The sequence below is a fragment of the Pinus tabuliformis genome, chromosome X, assembly GCF_031772625.1.
Source record: "Pinus tabuliformis cultivar Carrire ecotype Pingquan chromosome X, CPIR1, whole genome shotgun sequence".
NCBI lineage: Eukaryota > Viridiplantae > Streptophyta > Pinopsida > Pinales > Pinaceae > Pinus > Pinus tabuliformis.
Genome location: NC_142308.1, coordinates 661,520,879 through 661,537,129, shown reverse-complemented (window position 1 = coordinate 661,537,129; position 16,251 = coordinate 661,520,879).

Genomic DNA, 16,251 nt, shown 5'->3' with positions numbered 1-16,251 from the left:
GAGTTTAAGATAGTGTAGAGGAGAAAACCAATCACAATAGATGAATATAGTCCCAACAGTCACAGTTAAGCAAGGGGAATGTTCCAACAATAAGTAAGCACCACTCAAGCATGTTGCACAAATCTGTTCAACAACTTGTTTTCAGTTTTCAGAATGTGTCAAATCATAAATTAAATGAAGAGGAACAATTGAGAACAATGAAAGAGGGTCATTATTTTAATTTATTCAAAGAATTAGAAAAAATTAAAGTTCCAATTCCTTTGGCTGAGTTACTGAAAAATCCTACTTATAAAAAGAAAGTCTCTAATTTCATAAATTTCTCACTAGATAACCACTCAGCAACTACAGTAAATTTGTAAGAATAAGATTTTCCCACACCTCCTTTATATTTCACTTCTTATCCATACTTTCATTCTTCATAACTATATGTTGGATTCATGGGCCTCTCATAATCTAATTCATCTTCCAGTTATGTAGCAGAAAACTTTCAAATTACAAAACCTTATAAATACCTTTATTCATTTGATTCAAAAAGGGTGAAATGTGTGGGATTGATTAAGGATTTGTTGGTTTCATTGGCTCAAATTCCTGCGAGGAGTATTGTAATGGATGTGGTTGTTGCAAATATTCTAGCCCATTTTGGAATGTTTCTCTCTAGATCTTGGGGAGCCAAGCTAGGAGGAGTGCTGACATATTCTATTATTCCAGTTTTTGGTGGAGAAGAAAGGAGGTTGTATTGAGAGACGAGTTTTTTAAAGACTAACACAAAGGATGGTTCAACTAATTCTCTTGTTTATAGTGAGGAAAATGATGTTAGAAGAATCTCAGGAAATTGTTGAAGACATGGAAGTGCAACTCCCTTCAGCAATTAAAAGCAAGGAGCTAGTAATCAGTGGAGTGTGGAAGTTGTATTTTGATGGTGCATATTCGAAAGAAGGGAATGGAGATAGACTTCTTCTACTTTTTCTAAGAGGTAATATTTTCCCCTTCTCTTATAAATTATAATTTGACTCTACTAATAATATCACTGAATATGAGACCCCGATCGGGGTGGGGAAAAGGGAAATGTACAGAGAAATGATGGTGGTCAATGCGCGACAACACAAGCCACATCTCAAGGTAATCATATCAAGGGATGCAATGATGGCATGCAGGAAAGGCCGAAACCCGAGACAAGGAACCGAGAGAATAATGGAGAAGGCAGGGGAGAAGAACGGTGGCGCTTAGTTGATGGATCGCAAGATAGGTGGCGATAAATCAGTAGGAGTAGGAGAAGGTAAGACAACTGATAAACCAAAGATTAGAAAGGTGGCGAAGGTTGAAGATATCTCGCAAAGAAACCTTGGTTACCATCTTAGAAGAGGGCAGGAGGCTATGGCGAAGGGAGGAAGGAAGGAAAGTGGAAACATTAGAGAGGATGGCGGATGAATGGAGCAGGGGAGGAACAAACAGGAAGTCCAGAACGTGAGAAAGAATGCTAAGCAGTAGACAGAGGAGAAAGAAAGCTTGCAGGAGACTAAAAAAGATTAGCTGTCCAAGGAAGGAGAGGTTAGGAACAAGAGGATCGAACAGGAGCTGACGGAAGAAGAAGGAAATCATAGGGAAGGAGAAATGGAGACCGGGAAGGAAGAATGCATGGTGAAGGGAACTTTCGAGGTTGGTCAAGGAAGTCAGGGTAACACCAGAGGAAGACCATCCAGAAGAGGTAAGGGCAGAAGGCGCAGGGGTCGTGGGAGAATTTGGCAAGCTGAACGCTATGAAACTGAGACACCACCTCCAAATCAACAGAAAAGAGGGCGTCGAACCATGGAGCAGATAGCTCAGGAAGAAGAACGAGCGTACTGCGAAGGGACCAATGCGGAGATAAGAAGGATCATTGATGACTTGGAAAATAAAGTTCTGGAGGAGGCCTCAAATCTAGAAATGGAGGAATGGAGCTTTCTTATTCCAGACCCTGGGAACACAAGGGGACGCTTATCGCTGTATAAGCAGGCATTGCATGTTTATTGGGTTGTGAAGTGTCTTTTAGCAAAAGCCATGGAACAGGTCACCGAGGAGATGACGGAGATAGCTCAAGGATTCCCGAACTTGAAAAAGGAAATGAATAACCTGCAGATCACGCTCCTGAAGCAGGACAACAGACTAGAGGAAATCTGAATCATGATTAAAGAGATAACCACCGCGCAGCGCAAGGAGGAGATCAAACAGGAACTCATGGTAGACTGATTTGTTTTTCTCTGTTTTCAAATGAATTCTCAGCTAGGCCTAAGAGAATCAGTTTTGTGGGCAAGTTTTTGACCTGTAATAGTTGATAGGTATATAGAAATAGTATGTTGATAGGGTGATGCTTATGGTTTAAAGATTTTTCTGCACTTGCATAGGTTATAAGTTGACATTCTCAGACTTTTGGTGACCAACAGACCTGGTTTCCCTTTGGGGCGGGTTGAGGTCACCAGCGACTGTACATATTTTATTTTCGATGTATATAATAGAAAAGATCCTGCCGTAGCTTACAAAATATATATATATATATATATATATATATATATATATATATATATATATATATATATATATATATATATATCACTGAATATGAGGCTTTGGTTCCTAGTTTACAATATCTAAAAAATTTAGGAATACAACGTCTGTTTTTGGGGATTCAAAATTACTGGTTAAACAAATCAAGAATTAATGTCGAGCCAAACATCCGAGGCCTAAAGCATATAGGAATGAAGTATGGGATTTAATGGATAATTTACTTTATGCCTTTAATATACAATTCCTACCTAGGAAGGCAATAGACTATAAGATTCATTGGCAGTTGTAGCTAGCGCTTTTAAGCTTCCATTGAATCCCAGGCTCAGGTATGAAGTGGAAATGAAGAACAAACCTTCTATTTCAAATAACATAAAGTATTAACTGGTGTTCGAAGATGAAAAAAAAATAAAAATCTAGAAATGGTATGTGAATTTTGAAATTTGGAGATTGACCAAGAGGATGAAACTGAAGAAGTTCAAGAAGATGAATCAAGCAGAAAATTGCCTTTAAAAGATTCTATAGGGGATCAAAAGATAATGCAACTGAAGAACAATGTGATACCTAAAGGTTTGGTACCCTTGGAGAGATTGTTTAATGCTAATGATGTTGTTGTCAATACAAAGAAAATAGATTTAGAATATGATCTTGAAGACTGCAATCTTGGAACAGAGCAACAACCAAAGATGGTGAGATTGGCAAAGGATATTCCAAAAGAATTCAAACATAGGTATGTAGATCTTTTCAAGAAATATGTTGATATATTTTCATGGTCTTATGAATACTTTTAAGACTTATGATACTAGCATTATTCAACATAAAATTCCTTTAAAGCCAGGGATTAAGCCATATAAACAGAAATTGAGGCAAATTAATCCTTTGTTGTTGCCATCAATTGAGAAAGAAGTTAAGAAATTATTACAAGCCAAAATAATTGTTCCTCTTAGATATTCTGATTGGGTGGCTAATTTAGTACATGTGAGGAAGAAGAATGGGGAAATTCGGTTATGTATTGAATTTTGTAATTTGAACAGAGCATCATTGAAGGATAATTATCCTCTTCCTAAAATGGATCACATTTTGCAAAAAGTAACAAGATATTCTAGATTATCAATGATTGATGGTTTTTCAGGTTATAACCAAATTTCAGTGTAGCCAGAAGATCAGGAAAAGACAACATTTACAACCCCATGGGACACTTTCATGTATGCAAAGATGACTTTTGGATTAATGAATGTTGGTGCTACATTTCAGAGGGCTATGGATATAGCCTTTGTAGGTGAAATTATAAGTTTGTGGTAATCTATTTGGATGACATTACGGTTTTCTCCAGGTTAGATTAAGAACATTTAAAACATTTGCAGCAGATTTTTGAAAAATCGAGAAGTTGTGGCTTATCCTTAAACCCCCAGAAATCTCATTTCATTTTGAAAGAAGGAAAGTTACTTGGTCATATTGTATCTAAAGAAGGGGTTAGTATGGATCCAAAAAGAGTATAAGAAATTAAAAACATACCTGTACCAAGGTGCAAAAAGGAGATCCAAAGTTTTTTAGGAAAAATAAATTTTCTCAGAAGGTTTGTCCAAAATCATGCAAAAAAAAGAAATCACTGACATGTTGAAAACGGATGCAGAAGTCAGGTGGACCACAACCGCTAGGGAATATTTCACGAGGATCAAGGAATATTTTCAGGAAGCCCCTATATTGGTGAGTCCTTATTATGAAAATCCTTTTCACATAATTTCATTTGCTTCTTCTCTTACTCTTGCAGCAATATTTTTACAAAGAAATCAAGAAAATAGGGAGGAACATGTAGCATTCTTCAGCAGGGTGTTACGTGATGCAGCGCTAAAGTATAATATTCTAGAAAAACAAGCCTATGATTTAGTAAAAGCACTAAATCCTTTTAGAGTTTATATTCTTGAGTCTCAAATTGTTGCTTATGTTCCTAACACTGATGTCATAGATGTGCTGACTCAGAGTGATAGTGATGGAAAAAGAGGAAAGTGGATAGCAAAGATCCAAGAGTATGATATGGAAATCAAACCAACTAAGATGGTAAAGGGACAAGGATTATAATTTTTTTTAACATAAGCTAATTATCAAGCTATGGGAATCAATTTGTTGGCCAAAGATGTTGAATCCAAAATTGAAGAAGAATAAGAAAAGAAAAGAACCTGATAACAAAATTCAATGCAAGTATCTTTTTTCTTAGTGGTATAAAGATATTGTCCATTATTTGGGTTTCCTTAACTGTCCTCCTTCTTTAAATAGAACAAAATATAAATCTCTCAGAGTCAAAGTTCAAAAGTATGTAATAGCAAATGGAAATTTTTACTAAAGAGATCTAGCTGGTATTTTATTGTTATGTTTGATAGAAGGAGAGACTATAAAAGTTGTCAATGAATAGCATGGATGTCTCTGTGGTGGTAATTACAGTTGGAAGGTCACAACACATAAGAACTTGAAGGTTGGTTTCTTTTGGCCCTCTTCTTTTTCTGATGTTTATAGACTTAGGATAAGTTATGGAAAGTGCCAAACGTTTGCTGAAAAGAAGAGATTAGAAGCATTACCATTGATTCATGTGTTTCTTGAAGAATCGTTTAGACAATAGGGTCTGGATTGTATAAGGGTGATAAATTCACCTTCTAGTGGACAACATAAATGGATTTTGACAGGTACAAATTATTTTACTAAATGGGTGGAAGTTGTTCCAACTAGGAGGGCTAATGATTCAGTGGTAATTAAATTTCTAAAGAGAAATATTTTCAGTAGGTTTGGTTGTCCAGAAATATTAGTAGCAGATAATGCTCAGGTGTTCAGGTCTACAAATTTAATTGGTTTATGTCAGAAATATAATGTGATACTCTCTCATTCTACCACCTATTACCCCCAAGGGAATGGGCTGGCAGAGTCTTCAAATAAAGCTCTAGTGAAGATACTTAAGAAAACTATTGCAGAGAATAAGAAAAATTGGGATTCAAAGTTGAAATTTGCCTTATGGGAAAACATGGTTACTACTAGGAGGTCGACAGGAAAATAACCTTTTAAGTTAGTATATGGAGCAACTGCTTTATTTCCCAACCAGATAGCAAAACCTATTTTGGCACCTATCCATGATGCTCAACAAGAGCCAAATGCACTAACAAGGAGGATGAATCAGTTAGTGGAGTTGAATGAAAACAAAGAGAAGGTAATGGAGAATCTGATCAGTTACCAAGAAAAGATGAAGCTGATATTTGACAGAAAGGCCAAAAATATTCTTTTTCAACCTAGAGATTTGGTTCTTTGATGGGATGTAAGGAGAGAAGATAAAGGCAAACATGGAAAGTTTGATCCTTTATGGTTTGGTCCTTTTAAAATAGCAGAAGTCAAAGCCAATAACACTTTCATTCTGGAAAATTTGGATGGTGAACTATTGCAGCTTCCAGTCAATGGGCAGTATTTGAAACACTACTTTCAACACTGACTTCATTTTATCTCATCATTGTACATACCAGTTTGATCACTGTGAATATTCAGTGAGCTCTTCATTGTAATGTTTCAAGCTATAATTTTGACTCCATGCCCAAGGTGAAGGCACTAATCTATGGTTCTTAGTGTTTTGTTTCAAAACACTATCCCCAGGTGGATCCAGATGTTGTAGCTTATTTTACTTTTCTCCATGTATTATATATATATAGATATATATATACTCAACAAATAAAAAATTCAAAAATAAAAGAAAATAAAATGAAAAAGTTTTGATTTTGAATTTTAATTAATTTGTAACGGTAGATTAAGCAGCATTGATCAAATTCTAATGCATACTTAAGGTTAAGAATATTATGGTGGGTCCCCATTCACCAAAGTCGACATCGCTTAAATGTCATCTAAATTGTTGGGGGCAATGGAGAGTACAAGAAGGGCCCATCAAATGGAGAAAAACCGACGACATTATATGCGTGACAGTTAGCCCACCGAGTGCCTCCGTAAACATTTTCATGGATCTCCACTAGGCATAAATCAATGACGCATATGCATTATGGGGGGACAGCATTGGATTTCGTTTGTGTAGGAGTGTGCTCCCGTAATATGTCGGTAAGCGAACATGGTTGTTATCTATCCATTATGTCACTAATTTGTCATCGTCCTAGCACCATTACCCCCCCACCACCTCATCAACCACGTCACCCATCACCTCATCCATATTTTCACCGTGTCATCAATTCAAACACCCTAAAAATTTCGCATTTAATTTCATTTTCCCTCCTATTTTTATTTTCTTTCCATACATCCTGTTACTCATTCCATTTATCAGTATTCATTGCTCCTGCTTCCATGGATTGAAATTGTATAAATCATAGCTCCAATCAACATCACTCATTGCTAATCAAGTATTTTCATGATATGTTTTTCATCCTAGCTATCAAAATGTCCAAGAAAGCCATTCTATCAGGTTCTTCTTTTCATATTCCATTAATGGACACTGAAAGGGATGTATTTGACCAAATTTGCTCGATTGACTACATAGAATTTCACCAGCATGTCCTACTCAACAAAGCTCAATCTCCTATATATGTTCCTACTGTTAGGTCTAGCGTTTTAGTTGCAATGATTCCTCAAACATATGTTTTTCTAGAATTTGTTTATTGGCAAGTCTCTGCCCTATATCCACAGAATTGTTTTGTCATGAAAAAATTGGGGGAAAATATCTTCCAAGTGTCTTCCCTTTTGATTCAGCAATCATTCTGTTCGCCTTCTTTAAATTCCTATACTTATTTCTCATAGGAAATCCTATTGTCTAGCATTCAAAATTTGTCTGGGTCAAATTATGCTCAATTAATTTTCTTTTTAATGCCTGTTGAGAAGCATTTGCCTTAGGGGCCCACTCATTTCCCTTTGGATGCTTTTGTTTAGGAGGTCAGATGTATTCTACAAATTTTGGCCAATATTTTGGGAAGAGAATATACAACTATTATTGGCAGAGCTATCTTGGGAATGTTCAGTTTGAGGATGATTCCTCAAAAAAATTTGACATACCTGCTTTCTAGGAAAAGATGGCCAATTCCCAATTAACAGATCTTTCCCTCACTGGAAGTTTCAAATTTCCTTCTTTAATTACTTCTCTCTTCTTATATACTCATGTGGAAATAATTATGCACTTGGGATTGAATATCATGGATCCTCAGAAGAAAAAACAGCGAGTGGTGTTTGGGACAGCTGTGGTAAGAAGTAATGCAAATAATGAGGGCTTGATGTATTTCACCACTTCCTTTTTATTAGTTGCTTATTTGATCATAAATAATTGTCCTTCACCTTACATACTACCAAAGAACTAGTATTTTCTTCAACTCAATAAAGATGTCAAAGTAGGTGATTGGTTTTTATTTGAAGATTATGCAGAAATCAAATTATAGGGGGCAGAAATTGGCCCCTATAGGTTCCCCACATTTGTGCCTATGATGTTGCTTTCATTAGAATTTATTAGGTAGAGCTTGAATTTTGACAAAGTACATTTTTTTCTAGCAAAGAAGGGGCATTTATTTAAATTTCCAAGGACAATGAGAATTTTTGTTGTAAATAATAAGCAAGATATAGGAGAAGTGTAGAAATTTATTGGATATATGAATTTGTAGTTGTGTGATAAATGTGATATGACCCTCACCATATTATTTCAAATAGAAGAGTGGATAATGTTTTGATCCCTATGTACATGACCTCGACCAGATGTCGAGAAGCTAGCAAATGGTGGACAAACCAGTATGACGGGAAGGATGGAGGTTGAAACTCCTCATCCAAGTGAAAAGAACTTGAAAAGAGGTAGTGAAGATTTTATTGAATTGAAAGAAGAAGCAGATAAATCCTCTAAAATGGTTAAGTTATCTGAAGGGGGGATTTCTTCACCAGCAGTAGGTTTTCAGTTACAGTTTTGGGAAGTTATTTGTACACCTTCTTCCCTTGTTCCAAAAGAGGTTGCTTAGAGTTTTGTTCCCATTATAAAACAATTATATTCTCAAATTGAAGAATGGAACAAAAAGGTCAAAGAAAACATGGAGTCCCAATTAGAAGCTCAGACCATCTCAGATTACCAGACTAGATTTCTTTCTGCCATGGACCTAGAGAGGAATTAGCTAAAACTATCTTTCTCTCACCCCTTTGCGTTGACTATCTCTTCTTCATCAAGCTTCAAGACTATCAACTTGAAAGTAAATGCTAGAGAGATCCCACTACCTAACTAAACTAATTTACATAGAAAGATAAGGGAATTGATTTATAGTGATTTGAATAAAACTTCCTTGGCTGCTAGCAAAGCTAAAGCTTTGTTAGAGAAAGTGGTCAATCAATTGAAACTATAAAAGGAAAATTCTATAGCTTTGACCACTCATAATTAGGAGTTAAAGAAATTTATTGTTAAAATAGGTTTCAATCTCGAGGATAGAAGTACTGTTAAGAAAGTATTGCAAGGAGTTGAAATAGAGATTCAGGTGCTCAGAAATAAGTTGGAGTTGCCTTCTATAGAACATCCTATGACTTTGAGAGTAGCACAAGTGGAAAAATAAAAGGAAAAATTGATTAATGAACTCTTACAAAGAAATCATGAGATTTCCAATCTGAAAAAAATAAATTATATTTTACAACAGAAAATTGACTCTCATGTTCGTACTATCCTACTACAAGCAAGTTCTAAAGACCGAACTGAAAAATTGACTAGAGTAATGACTGAAATGCAAATATCTAAAAAATAAATGAATAGAGTTCCAAGGGATTATGATAATGCTTTGAAAACCATAAAAGCCACTAAAAGGGAATTGACCATGTCCAAGGAAAATACTATGAAGTAAAGACATTAATTTCAGATTGCTTCACAAGAAATCAATGAACTGAAGGAAAAAATGAAGGGAAATATTTCCCTTATTCAAGCAAGAGAGATTTTGTGGAATGATATAATTCATATTGTTATGAATATTTGAAAATCCTTATCTATAGTTGAAGAGGATAAAATCATTATCAGAGACCTAAAAAAATTGATTACTGATAACAAGTACAAATTACAACAATAAGCTTAGTTTGCTAAGAAAATGATTGATTTCCTTAACTCAAGATCTTCACAGTAGTTAAGGGAATTAGGAGTTGAAGAGAGAATTGAGTATGTCATAGAGATAAATAAAATGATTGTGAAAAACTTATACATGAAGACAACATAGACAAAATGACATAGGTTAAAGAATTTGTAATGAAATTCAATATTGATTTTGATAAGAGAACTAGAGCAGGTTTTCCTTCATGTTGGGATAAGCAGGGAAATTTATTACCCTAGGAGACCTATGAGACTTTACTGGTGGAGGCCAAGAGAAAAGTCAGTTCTACTCATGAGAGAACAACAGTGCTTAAGGGAGAAAATATTTTCAACTATTTACATAGAGATTTCCAACTACTATGGTTAATGAGAACCCTTTTTGTTGACAAGCCAACATACAACAGAATTACAAACATCAGAATGCAGCATACTATATTTTTTAAGAGTACAAGTTCAGACACAATTATTTGGAAGAAATGCAATCAATGGATGTCACCAACAACAACAACTGCAGAAGTTGGACCTTCAACTGCACCAAGTCCCAACTTACTCAGTGAAGCAATGCCACCCATCATGTGGTAATCCTTTTCAATATTTATGAAATGATGTATTTTTGTTTTATTCTTTTAAGAATGTAATGTTTGAAAGAAGAAGGAATTCCAAAGTAGTTTAGGAGGTTAGCATTTTTGGCAGTTGATAGTTTCATAACCGTCCCGTTTTGAAATTTTGTACAAAAATCAATTCAAGAGGACAAGTGAGGGTTCCGGGTTTTTGGACCTCAAAAGAAGAAACCACTTGTATTCTCAATGTTCATGTGGATTTGAATAAATATTTCAAAGTGATTCGATACACTTTTTGTGTATGATATATGCTCTCTGTTATCTTTCATATTATGTTTTTCTTCTATAGAAGAAAGTAATGAAGATGTTGGCCTTTAATTTTAGAGTTTTGCAGAATCTGATTCCTATGAGTTAAACTTAAAATAGCCTTAATTATGCACTACTCTTTTCTATATTTCATTCCATGTTAACTGCATATTTCTTCTAAAGTTAAAGACAAAAGATTATCCATTAAGGAGCCTGTTGTTAAAGACTTTCTGTTATCTTTTCTCATTGTACTACCATTAAAATTATATTCAGCATCACAAGGCCACTTTGAAAGATTCTTTTCCCTTAGAAGACTAAGAAGAACTACTTTTATAATTCTAATCTCTGGGGTTCTAAAATAATGGGACAAAAAACTTATTTCATCACATTTCTTAACAAATGTCTTGGACACTTACCTCTCCTCAACCAGAGGTTGTCTTCCAAGGTACAACACTAACCAAGACATAATTCCTCTCATCATCATGCTTGGATGAGTTTACATCTCTGGTGTTCTTCCTTATGTATTCTTGAACCAATTTAGACCATAATTGCTCCTAATTTAGTAGCTTCTCCCTCCCATTTACCGAATCCTAGTAGTTGTGCTAGCTCTTGGGAAGGCCTAGAAGTGCTAGTCTTACCAAATCATCTTCAACCACTACAATACCAACAATCCCATGTTCATCCCAAAATTGGGTGAACCCGCTTAGGTACTGTGGTATTGCGTCGCCCTTCTCCATCTTGATATTATGAAGCTTTTCCTTCAGTGCCAGCTTCCTATGGTCACTATTGTTTTGAAACAAGTCTATCAAGGCTTTCCACATTGCATATGGGGTATCCTTCCCGTGGAGATTCGAGACAATATGATCTCGAACTCATTCTAGTATGATCATCCTCGCCTTTGCCACACATTTCTTCCACTCTATCAAATATTGACCATCTATTGTTGGAGGCTTGGGAATATAACTGTTTATGAATTCCTTCGACTTGTTATCTTCCAAAACAACCTCCATCCTCTCCTTCCAAGAAATATAATTTGAGCTACCCTCAAGGGCATACTCAAGTCTCAATCCATAGAACGAAATTCTGCTAGCTCTGAAGCATGATACTGCAAATTTGATTTACCATCAAAGACAAACTTGAATTCTTCTCTTCTATTATGATTCCTGCTATGGTACCATGTAGCAATTCCTTGTATATTCAAATTTCTTATGTAATTTGCTAAAACAAAAGACTTGAATCTACTATACTCATCAGTGGAAACAATTAACGAATCGATAAATCACAACATAAAAATGAGACAAGATTCAATCACATATGCTCATAGATTTATCTAAGGGGAAAGAAACTACTGAAAACCCCTTCCTATATGTATTGTATTAGTCATAAAATAATAAAGAAAATACAATTCTTGTTCAACCTAAACAATCTTTGCACAAGTACAATCTATCTCATTGCCTCACAAGCTAACTGTAGCCAATACTTGGCCAATTCTAATACCTTCCAAGATCCCATTTCCTTACGTTGTTTCCTTGGGAATGATCCCCCTATTAATTAGGGAAATTCATAGTTAGAATTGCACAATCCCTATAGGCCCTTCTCTGACTGCATGCACCACATGTACAACGCGGAAAATTATACAACTAATAGTACACTTCCCTTGAACTCTAATCTCAACTGGGTAACTTGATTTTCATGCATGCATGAGTTAATTATGGATGATTTATTAGTTAACTGGTTGAACACATGAAGTTTCACCCCACTTCTAGACCTCCTACTAGTTCCTCAAACTGTTCAAACTAGTTTAACTGAAATTAATTCAGTGTAACTGAATTAAACTATTATAACTAAAATCAAACTCATCTTAGGCTCCTAAAATTTAGGAAACACTCTACATGAATCAAGTTAGGCCCTCAACTCGATTTAAGTGAGCCAACTAAGTGAAATTAACTCAGTTAACTCATTCTCATTATCTTGTGCTGTGGAATTACAATTTTATCCTAATTCAATTCAAGGAAATAATCAAATCAGGATTTTCTTGTTTCCATTTTCAACAGTATTGAGGATGGAAATTTACCTTCAAAGAATGCACCTAATCTAGGATATTACCTTTCCAAGGGTCAATAAGTTATGGACCAAAGTGATTAGCAATGCCAAAAAAGAATGATGATATTAATTGTCGACAATCATCATTCAACAAAAGATTTTTTGTTGTTGAAGGAAAGTTGGTATACCAATCCTAAAGAACTCAATGGAGGGTTCAGCTCATTCTCATATGGCATATATCATTTAGAGTTACTAGTATTTGATATTTTCTATACACTTACATCATGGGAGGAAAAAATTAAGGTTATATCAAATTTACGCCATCACATTCTTTCTCCTCGTCTTTTGTTAGATCATCCAAAAGAAGTTGGATTTTTCCTTTGGTTGTCGCACCAAGATCCATATTATATTTCCTAAAATTATTGGGATAATGGACAATGAATATTAATCAATGTCAAAAGTTAATCTAGATAACAACATGTGGGAATTCTTGCTCTCCTAAAGTTTAAAGAGAGAAGGGTCCCATGTTGAGCAATTTTGACAAACCACTCATACACCAGATCTATAGTCAAGATGCAATGCGGGGGTTATCCGATTATTTTCAAAACTACAGAGAGGGGTCCTCACATAACTGGTTTTCGTTTTAAAAAAAAAATGTGGTTTTTTACGTGCATATGACAAAATTCGGGGCCCACACACCTCTTTGTTTCAAACATAGACGTGCATATATTGTAAATTTTTTAAAAGGGGAACTTTGAATTACAAAGTTGGGGGTTAATTTTAATATTATATATATTATATATAATATTAAAATTTATTGAAGTTTTGTAGCTAAAAATGGAACTCACAATTATTTTTATTCTAACCCTTTTAAAATAATAAAAAGGGGGAAATTTTGTAACTGTAAGTTGAATCAGTTTTCTAACTGATAAAGAAAGTTATTTTGGGACAAAAATAAAATATCAAAAAGAATAGAGAGTAAGGTTTTAGAGGCTTGGAGTTCTGGTGGTGATGTAATGTACAAAATCTATGAAAGACTAGATTAATGAAAGATCGTTATAATTCTTAATTCTGAGCAAAAGTTGCAGTATGTATGTTATATTTTCTTGTGTCTTTAATATTTTATTTCATTTTTTTTTCTACTAAGAAAGACATATGTAGCACTATGATTAACTTAAATCAATACTATTGATTTACCTATGTCATTATTTGTAGCAGATGGTACCTATGGTTTGAGTAAAAGTTTCCTTAATGGGTGCTCTGTCTCTCTCAAAAACTCACTCATAGTTCCTCGGATTCTTATGTTATTCATCATTTCACTCTCAAGGTTTCAATCTTGAATTATTCTTGCTCAAGCTGTTAAATCTTACATTCACATTTTCTTCTCTTTATCTTATCAATTTGAAGATCTGCAATTCTCAAATGGCGACTATTTTGATTGGAAGTTATGAGTCTTTGAATTAGATATGTTATACAATTTTTGTTAACCCAACTCCAACCAATTACTTAAAAATATTTCATTAAATATTGATATATATCTTGGGCACTAACCTCCTACAACTAGGGGTTGTATCCAAGGAACAACAAATACCATAGATGATTGGGTAGAAGAACAAGATGCTTTCTAAGTACTAGCAAAGCCTTGCTATTTATTTTTCTTAAACTTGTTCCACCATAAAGCTCCCTTTCAATCTAAATGTCCCTAGTGTCCTTCCTTCCATCTCTAGATGTCTCTTCATGAGTGGGTTCTTCCACTCTCTACTCCTCTGCTTGTGGCTACTCCACATCATCATGAGGTTCTTCCTTTGGAGCCAAAATCTCCTCATCTACATGTAACTGAAGCTCCCTCTCAAAGGGAACATCTTAAGGCCTTCTCTTCATTAAACTTCACATCTCTACAAGCAATTATCATCCTATGAGATGGAAGGTACACCCGATAGTTGTGAGGTATATCTGTGTACCACACAAATATGCCCAACTCAACTGTCATCTCTAGCTTTTTTCTTGCATCCTTGGTAACATGATGGTAAACTGATGAACAATTATCCTAAAGTGTGACACATTTGGTTTCTTCCTTGAAAAAGCTTATTTTGGTGTACTGATCCTGAGAATCCGGTGAGGACTCTTGTTCTGCACATATACTGTTGTGTTGCATACTTCAACTCACAAGTGCAACAATAGGATCTTATCGTGCAACATCTCTCATGCAGCTCCCACAATACCTTTCCTCTTCCTCTCAACCACCCCATTCTGATGTGGGTTATGGGGTGTTATTAACTCTCATTGAATGCATTTTGATGCACATAAGTTATTGAACTCATTCAACACATATTCACCACCATTATCACTCCTAAGAGCCTTCACTTTCCTACTAGTGTCTTTCTCAACAAGTGCTTTCAATTCACAAAATTTGGAGAATGTATGGTCTTTATTCTGCATGAAGAAAACCCAACACTTATGTGAGAAATAATCTACAAATATAACATAATAACTATGCTTGGATGTGGAGGCTATCAAGAGAGGTACACACACATCTGAGTGAACTCTTTCAATAATTTCTTGTACTCTATTGTCCTTATTATGAAAGGTGTATTTGGTGTACTTCCCCAGTGTACACCTTTTGCATGTATCTCACTGCTCTAGTGCACCCTTGGGAGGTCCTGTAGAAATTAGTTGCATGATATTCAAGGCTCCATAGTGCAAATGGCCAAGTCTCCTATGCCATAATTAACCATTGTCTCGGCTCTGCACCTTCTCTTCTTTCATGATCAAAGCAAAAAAATCTTCTACATTCCATTTGTAGAGTTTCTTCACCTAAACCCCAATCCACTTCACTTCTCCCATAGTAATATATCTTATAAAATCCTTTCAATTTCTAAATATCACATCGTAGCCATAGTCTTCCAACATAGCAACTCAAACTAAATTCTTCTTCAGACCCAAAACATACATGACATCTTTTAATGTGAGAGGAGACCTAGACTCCCTCTTAAAAGTAACTGCACTAATATCGATCATTCTATAGCTTCAATCATCTCCCATCTCAATGTGCATCTAGAGGTCCTTCTCCTCCAAGTCACTGAAAATTTATTTGTTGCTCGTCATATGGAATGAGGCTCCACTATCCAGATAGCACACACTACCCATCACCAATGTCACCATGCATGTAATGAGTGTTAAATCCAACTCGAATTGTGAGGCTATAGCTTCACCTTATGCTTCTCCTGAGGGCTTCTTATTAGCCTTCTTTTGTAGACACTTCATGGAATAGTGTCCCATCTTATGATAGTTAAAACATTTAATATTCGTCAAGTTCTTATTCTTACCTGCCTAACCAAAATATCCTTTGGATTGGGATTTCTTCCCTTTCCCTTTCTTTGCCTTTACAACCAAGGCATAGTTCTCCTCATCATCATGCTTGGATGAGATTCCATCTTTGGTGTTTCGCCTTATCTCTTCTTGCACCAAGTCGGACCGCAATCAATCCCAATTTGGTAGCTTCTCCCTCCCATTTATCTAATCCTAGTAGTTTTTCCAGCTCTTGGGAAGGCCTAGAAGTGCTAGGCTTACCAGATCATCTTCACCAACCATAATACCAAAAATCTCAAGTTCATCTGGACATTGGGTGAGCCTACTCAGGTACTGTGCTATTATGTTGCCCTTCTCCATCTTGATCTTCCGAAGTGTTTCCTTCAGTGCGAGCTCCATCTGGTCATTGTTGTTATGAAACAAGTCTATAAAGGC